Here is a 7,450-nt window from a genome sequence, read left to right as displayed (position 1 = left end):
GACCTTCACATTCTAGTTTCAAAGTTTGCCAGCCACGGTGGCTCATGTCTGTAATCCCAGCACTTTGGGAGGCTGAGGCAGGAGGATTGCTTGAACCCAGGAGTTTGAATCCAGCCTGGACAACACAGTGAGACCCCATCTCTGCAAAACAATTAGAACATTAGCCCAGTGCAGCGGCTCACAGCTGTAATCCCAGCACTTTGGGAGGGTGAGGAAGGAGGATTGCTTGAACCCAGGAGTTTTCAGTCCAGACGGGACAACATAGTGAAACCCCACCTCTATGAAACAATTAGAAAATTAGCCAAGCACGGTGGTTCACACCTGTAATCCCAGCACTTTTGGAGGCTGAGGTGGAAGGATCCCTTGAGCCTAGGAAGTGGAGGCTGCAGTAAGGTACGATTGTGCCACTGCACTCCAGCCCGGGAGACAGAGAAAGACCCGTCTCAAGAACAAAACAAAAAAACACTAAACACCAAAGCTTCCTCCCATCCAGGGTTGAGAACCTGGTTCTAAATGACATTTCCTCCAGGGGCCACACTAACAGTGAAACAGCAAAACAAGGAACATATCTAACTCTAGTTTTTGTTTAAGGGGACTTTACCCATTCCTGCACACAGGATAGGGTAGTTTCAGAGCACCAAGATAAAACACAAAAACAGCACTCATGTAGTTTTTTTCTTTGTTTGTTTGTTTGAGATGGACTCTTGCTCTGTCGCCCAGGCTGCAGTGCAGCGGTGCAATCTCTGCTCACTACAACCTCCGCCTCCTGGGTTCAAACAATTCTCCTTCCTCAGCCTCCTGAGTACCTTGGATTACAAGTGCCTGCCACCACACCCAGCTAATTTTTGTATTTTTAGTAGAGACGGGGTTTCACAAAGTTGGCCGGGCTGGTGTCGAACTGCTGACCTCAGGTGATCCACCTGCCTCGGCCTCCCAGAGTGCTGGGATGACAGGTGTGAGCCACCGCCCCCAGCCACAATCATGTAATTTTTAAAACTAACTCTGGGATTAAAGGGAAAACACGTAAAACAACTAACTATGTTTTGTTAAAGATTTTTGGGAGCATGGTGAGCTGACCAAGGACAAAAAAGTCTTCAACTTCTTTGTTCCCTGACTGGCACCCAGAGGTCTGTGGCCATTGGTCTTCTCTCAATCCCAATGCCCTCCTCTTTCCAATGCCCTTCGTATAAAAAGAGCCTGAAAGATGTATTTATTTAAGGGGGTCCACTAGGACTCTTGTTCACCACGTTCTTGGTTTGCCAGCTCTCCAGATAAACCTGCTTTTCCTCCCACCAAATATTCAGATTGGTTTTCAAGCCATGAGCCACAGAACCTGGGTTTGGTTATACCATGTTCATGGATACGTGCATAACAATCACAGCCTTGCCTTCTTTGGACTTGCCCTTAGCATCATGTTCTGTTATTGCCATGCTGAAAACCTGAAAGATTTTTTAGCAAGGGACTGCCTGATTTTTATTTTTGTTTGTTTGTTTGTTTGTTTTTGAGGTGCAGTCTCGCTCTGACGCCAGGCTGGAGTGCAGTGGCGTGATCTCGGCCCACAGCCACCTCCACCTCCCAGGTTCAAGCAATTCTCCTGCCTCAGCCTCCCGAGTAGCTGAGACTACAGGCGCCCGCCATGACGCCTGGCTAATTTTTATATTTTTAGTAGAGATCGGGTTTCACCATGTTGGCCAGGCTGGTTTCGATCTCTTGACCTTGTGATCTGCCAGCCTCGGCCTCCCAAAGTGCTGGGATTACAGGTGTGAACCACCACACCTGGCCTCATTTTCATTTTTCATGGGGTTCTATGGGGTAAACATTGCTTTACCTACTTGCAGGGAAGTAGCTCCAAAGCAGGTGCCTCTCTTCTCTGTTAAGTGGCAGCAGTTGTACCTCCCTCAAACGGGCCCAAGCCCCCATCTGGGCCACTGAGGTTGAGATCCAAGCCACTGGGGAGCCCTGGCTTAGTTCAGAGTGTCTGATCACCTGGTTGTTCCCTTGGAATTCCAGTGCTTGGACATTAGGAGGAGACGCTGTTTCAGTTTCTTTTTCCTTTTCTTTTCTTTTTTTTTTTTTTGAGATAGAATTTCACTCTTGTTGCCCAGGCTGGAGTGCAGTGGCGCGATCTCAGCTCACTGCAACCTCCACCTCCTGGATTCAAGTGATTCTCCTGCCTCAGCCTCCCGAGTAGCTGGGACTACTGGTTCCTGCTATCAGGCCCAGCTAATTTTTTGTATTTTTAGTATAGACGGGGTTTCACCATGTCGGCCAGTCTGGTCTCCAACTCCTGATCTCAGGTGATCCACCTGCCTCAGCCTCCCAAAGTGCTGGGATGACAGATGTGAGCCACCGTGCCTGTTAGGCACGAAACTGTTAGGAGTTTCTGATTTGCTGACTGTCAGAAGTAGCTTGCTGATACATCTGGATCCCAGCAGGGGGTGGAGACAAACATCCCCAGAAGCCGGAAAAAAGTTGGACAGGTGGGCTTGTAAGCACACAGAGCTGTGCTATTTATTTTTTAAACCAATGAGTGTTTTTCACTCATTCACTTAAGGCAGCAGGCAGGGAGGAGTGTTTTTCACCACACGAGAGGAAATTTGAGCCCTTTGCTACAATCTGCTCGTTCTCATGGAAATAATTGTTGAGTGAACATGGCTTCCAGCTCCCTGTGGTGTATTAAGGAAACAGTATGGAAATAAAGATATTACCATGTTATTAATGCTTATTGTGGAAGTAGAAATACAGAAAATATATGGCTGAGTGTAGTATTTAAATTGCAAAAACGTGGAGATGTTTAATAAGGTAGAGGCAATTCTGGGTTGTTGGTTTTTTTTCCCCTCCCCTTCATAATTTTCAATATAATCTAAATTAAGCTATAAAAAATCATTACCTATAGCAATTTTTAAAATCATCTTTCATCTTGGGGAAACTAACTCACAGCGCACGGAAAATATTACAAGTAAATACCGTATTGAGAACATTGATTATTTTCCTTAATCCAATTCAAGCATATTGAGACGTAAAGCAAAATTATGGGAAATTATAGACATGCCTGGAGGGCCGGGGGAGCCCCTTGAAGCATCTTAAAGGGAAGTGTGTTATTTTTTAAGGGACACCTTCTCATACCTGGTTAGTTGTGCCAAGTTCTCCTCAAAAGAATGCATTCGTGCCCTACCATGTCAACAGGTGAATTGACAGCTGGAGTTTTAATCCAGCTCCTTGCAACGGTTTGGGGAAATCTGGACTATTTCAGGAAGACGTATGGTAGCATTTCGGATGCAAACGCTGTTTTTAAGTCACCCTCTGTGCATGACAAGTAGAGTAAAAAAGGGACTCCACAGTTCCTCTGGCCACACACACAGCTCTGCCTTGAGGTTGGAGGAAGGGGTGTATCCTCTTCTGCAGAGACACAGATAAAGAGGCAGATTAACTCTCAAACCCAAGTCTTGATATGCTCACTCCTTAGACTGCCTTTTTTTTTTTTTTTCAGACAGAGTCTCGCTCTGTCGCCCAGGCTGGAGTGCAGTGGCGTGATCTCGACTCACTACAACATCCGCCTCCCAGGTTCAAGCGATTCTCCTGCCTCAGCCTCCCGAGTAGCTGGGATTACAGGCACCCGCCACCGCCTGTAATTTTTGTATTTTTAATAGACACGGGGTTTCACCATGTTAGCCAGGCTGGTCTCAAACTCCTGACCTCACGATCCACCTACCTCGTGCTGGGATTTTAGGCATGAACTGCATTGCCTTCTTAATGAGAAAGTAATTGTGAGCCAGCCCACAGGACGTAGGGCTCTGAGCAGGTGCCAAGGTAAAACCATGCAGGTCCCAGGTTCCATGTTCCCACCTGGAAACAGGATTAAGAAAGAAAACTTCTGCAGAGATGTTGTTGCCCTGGTAGAAACTGCTTCGTATCTGTTTCTGCCCCTTCTGAGGCCCCAGAAGCAAAAGTCAGATGAAAAACCGACTGTAGATTTCTGTCTGCTCCATCCAACCAAAGCATTCAGCCAGGCATGGAGAACTAGCTTCCTTCCAAGCTTTTGTCTGAAGTCGCACGGATTTGACCTTCCAACCAACCGTGGTCCCTGACCTTTCCTCCGAGTTTCCTGGAAGACCCCCAAGTCTTGCTGTGTTACCTCTGGATTAAACTCGAATGCTTTGGACCAGTGGCTCACACCTGTCATTCCAGCACTTTGAGGGTGGATCATTTGAGGTCAGGAGTTCGGGATCAGCCTGACCAACATGGTGAAACCCCATCTCTACTAAAAACATATAAAAGTTGGCCGGGTGCGGTGGCTCACACATGTGTTCGGATGTCAGGCGTGAACCACTACATCCGGCTAATTTTTGTATTTTTAGTAGAGACAGGGTTTCACCATGTTAGCCAGGCTGGTCTTGAACTCCTGACCTCACGATCCACCTGCCTCGTGCTGGGATTACAGGAATGAGCTGGATTGCCTTCTTAATGAGAAAGTAATTATGAGTCAGTCCACAGGACATAGGGCTCTGAGCAGGTGCCAAGGAAAAACCATGCAGGTCCCAGGTTCTGTGTTCCCACCCTGGGGACTTTTTTTTTTTTTTTCAGATGGAGTCTCACTCTGTCACTCAGGCTGGACTGCAGTGGTGTGATCTCGGGTCACTGCAACCTCCACCTCCCGGGTTCAAGCAATTCTCCTGCCTCAGACTCCTGAGTAGCTGTGATTACAGGCACCCGCCACCGCCTGTAATTTTTGTATTTTTAGTAGAGACGGGCTTTCATCATGTTGGCCTGGCTGGTCTCGAACTCCTGACTTCAGGTGATCTGCCCGCCTCGGCCTTCCCAAAGTGTTGGGATGACAGGCGTGAGCCACCGCGCCCGGCCTAATTTTTGTTTTTGTAAATATCACCACCTGAATTTTGGCTTTGGTTTAATTGCTTATTCTGTCCCCTCTTCATTAGAACACAGAAGCTGTGAGCAGCAGCCCTGCCTGTCATATTCCCTTTTCAGTCGCTAGAGTACCTGGCACATGTCAATGCTTAGAAGAAACACATTGAATAGTCCCTGGATATAAGGAAGAGGCACATGGTAGTTTTGATTGAGCATGGAGATGGAGGAATTTAGGCCTTTCTTATATCCTGTCTCCACGTCTCCACTCAGCAACCCCAATTTTGTTTGTTTGTTTTGTTTTTTGAGACAGAGTCTTGCTCTGTTGCCAGACTGGAGTACAATGACGCTATCTCTGCTAGCTGCAATCTCTGCCTCCCGGGTTCAAGCAATTGTTGTGCCTCAGCTTCCAGAATAGCTGGGACTACAGGCACGCACCACCATCCCCAGCTAATTTTTTGTATTTTTAGTAGAGACGGGGTTTCACTATGTTGGCCAGGCTGGTCTCGAATGAATGAATGAGTGAGTGAGCTTGTGAATGAATGAATGAATGAGTGAGTGAGCTTGTGAGTGAACGAATGAGTGAGTTTGTGAGTGAATGAATGAATGGAGTGAGCTTGTGAATGAACGAATGAGTGAGCTTGTGAGTGAATGAATGAGTGAGCTTGTGAGTGAATGAGTGAGCTTGTGAATGAATGAGTGAGCTTGTGAGTGAATGAATGAGTGAGCCTGTGAATGAATGAGTGAGCCTGTGAATGAATGAGTGAGCTTGTGAGTGAATGAATAAATGAGTGAGCTTGTGAATGAATGAATGAGCTTGTGAGTGAATGAATGAGTGAGTGATCTTGTGAATAAATGAATGAGTGTGCTTGTGACTGAATGAATGAATGGAGTGAGCTTGTGAATGAGTGAGTGAATGAATGAATGGATGAATGAATGAATGGGTCGGGCACTGTGAGTCACACCTTTAATCCCAGCACTGTGAGAGGCTGAGGTGGTTGGATCACGTGAGGTCAGGAGTTCAAGACCAGCCTGGCCAACATGGTGAAACCCCATCTCTACTAAAAATACAAAAATTAGCTGGGTGTGACGGCACACACTTGTAGTCCCAGCTACTCGGGAGGCTGAGGCAGGAGAATCACTTGAACCCGGGAGGTTGCAGTGAGCCGAGATCACCCCCGCTGCACTCCAGCCTCGGCCACAAGAGTAAGACTCTGTCTCAAAAAAACAAAAAAATGAATACACTCTTGGGGGTGGTTTAAATCTGTAAAACTCATGTTGAATCATAGTAAAAACATTTCAGAGAAATACTCGTCTTGGACCTGCGTAAAGAAAAGACAAATCCAGATGGCGAATTTTTCAGCTGTGAGATGGGCCTGCCATTTCTAACCTCACCTTTCCAAAATATAAAATTACTTGGAAAAGCATAAGGCATCTAGAAACCAGCGAGAAAGATTTCCATATAGTAGAATTGGGGGAAAAAAACAGAAAAGAGACACACAGAGAGACAGATAAAAACTTCATCCCGCAAGGAAAGAATAGGGGTAAATGTGGACGCAAGCAGGAAATCCTATACCTTGCCAGAAACATGACTTTGCCTGTTTTTCTCATTCTTACGTGATCTGATCAAACTTGAACAGCAGTAACCTTGCATAATTTTTTAAGTATGAAACGGATTCCGGTGACATCATCAGCAAAACTGAAACCAAATACAAATGTCCCAACGGCTCAATTTGTTACTCAGTTTCACTGAGTTTTAAGTTCCAAAGAGACACCAGGTCCGTTGATTATGGTGATTTAAAAAATTCTCCTAGTTTCCTTACAATGGCTTATAATTCTATAGAAGCAGCAGCTTGACAGGAAAAAAAATAACTACCATTTTGCGTCTTTGAGATATATATATATATAGAGAGAGAGAGAGAGATTATATATCCATATAGATATATATTATAGATATATATAGATATATAGCTATATATTATATATAGATATATAGCTATATATTATATATAGATATATAGCTATATATTATATATAGATATATATAATATATAGCTATATATTATATATAGATATATATTATATATAGAGATATATTATAGATATATAGATATATATTATATATAGAGATATATTATAGATATATAGATATATATTATATATAGAGATATATTATAGATATATAGATATATATTATAGATATAGATATAGATAGATAGATATTATAGATATTTAGATATATAGATATATATTATAGATATATAGATACATATTATATATAGATATATATTATAGATATATAGATATATATTATATATTGATATATATTATAGATATAGAGATATATAATATATAGATATATAATATATAGATATATAATAGATATATAGATATATATTATATATAGATATTTATAGATATATATTATAGATATATAGAGATATTTTATATCTATGTATATATATATAGAGAGAGAGAGAGAGAGAGTCCAAACACTTCATTTTTCAACTTTTAAAATATAGGTAACAGATGAACATATTTCTTGTGTCACATTTTTCCCTGCCTTCAAATTCTTATTCTTGGGTTC

The sequence above is a fragment of the Pongo pygmaeus genome, chromosome Y (assembly GCF_028885625.2).
Source record: "Pongo pygmaeus isolate AG05252 chromosome Y, NHGRI_mPonPyg2-v2.0_pri, whole genome shotgun sequence".
Taxonomy (NCBI): Eukaryota; Metazoa; Chordata; class Mammalia; order Primates; family Hominidae; genus Pongo; species Pongo pygmaeus.
This window is presented reverse-complemented; position numbering follows the sequence as displayed.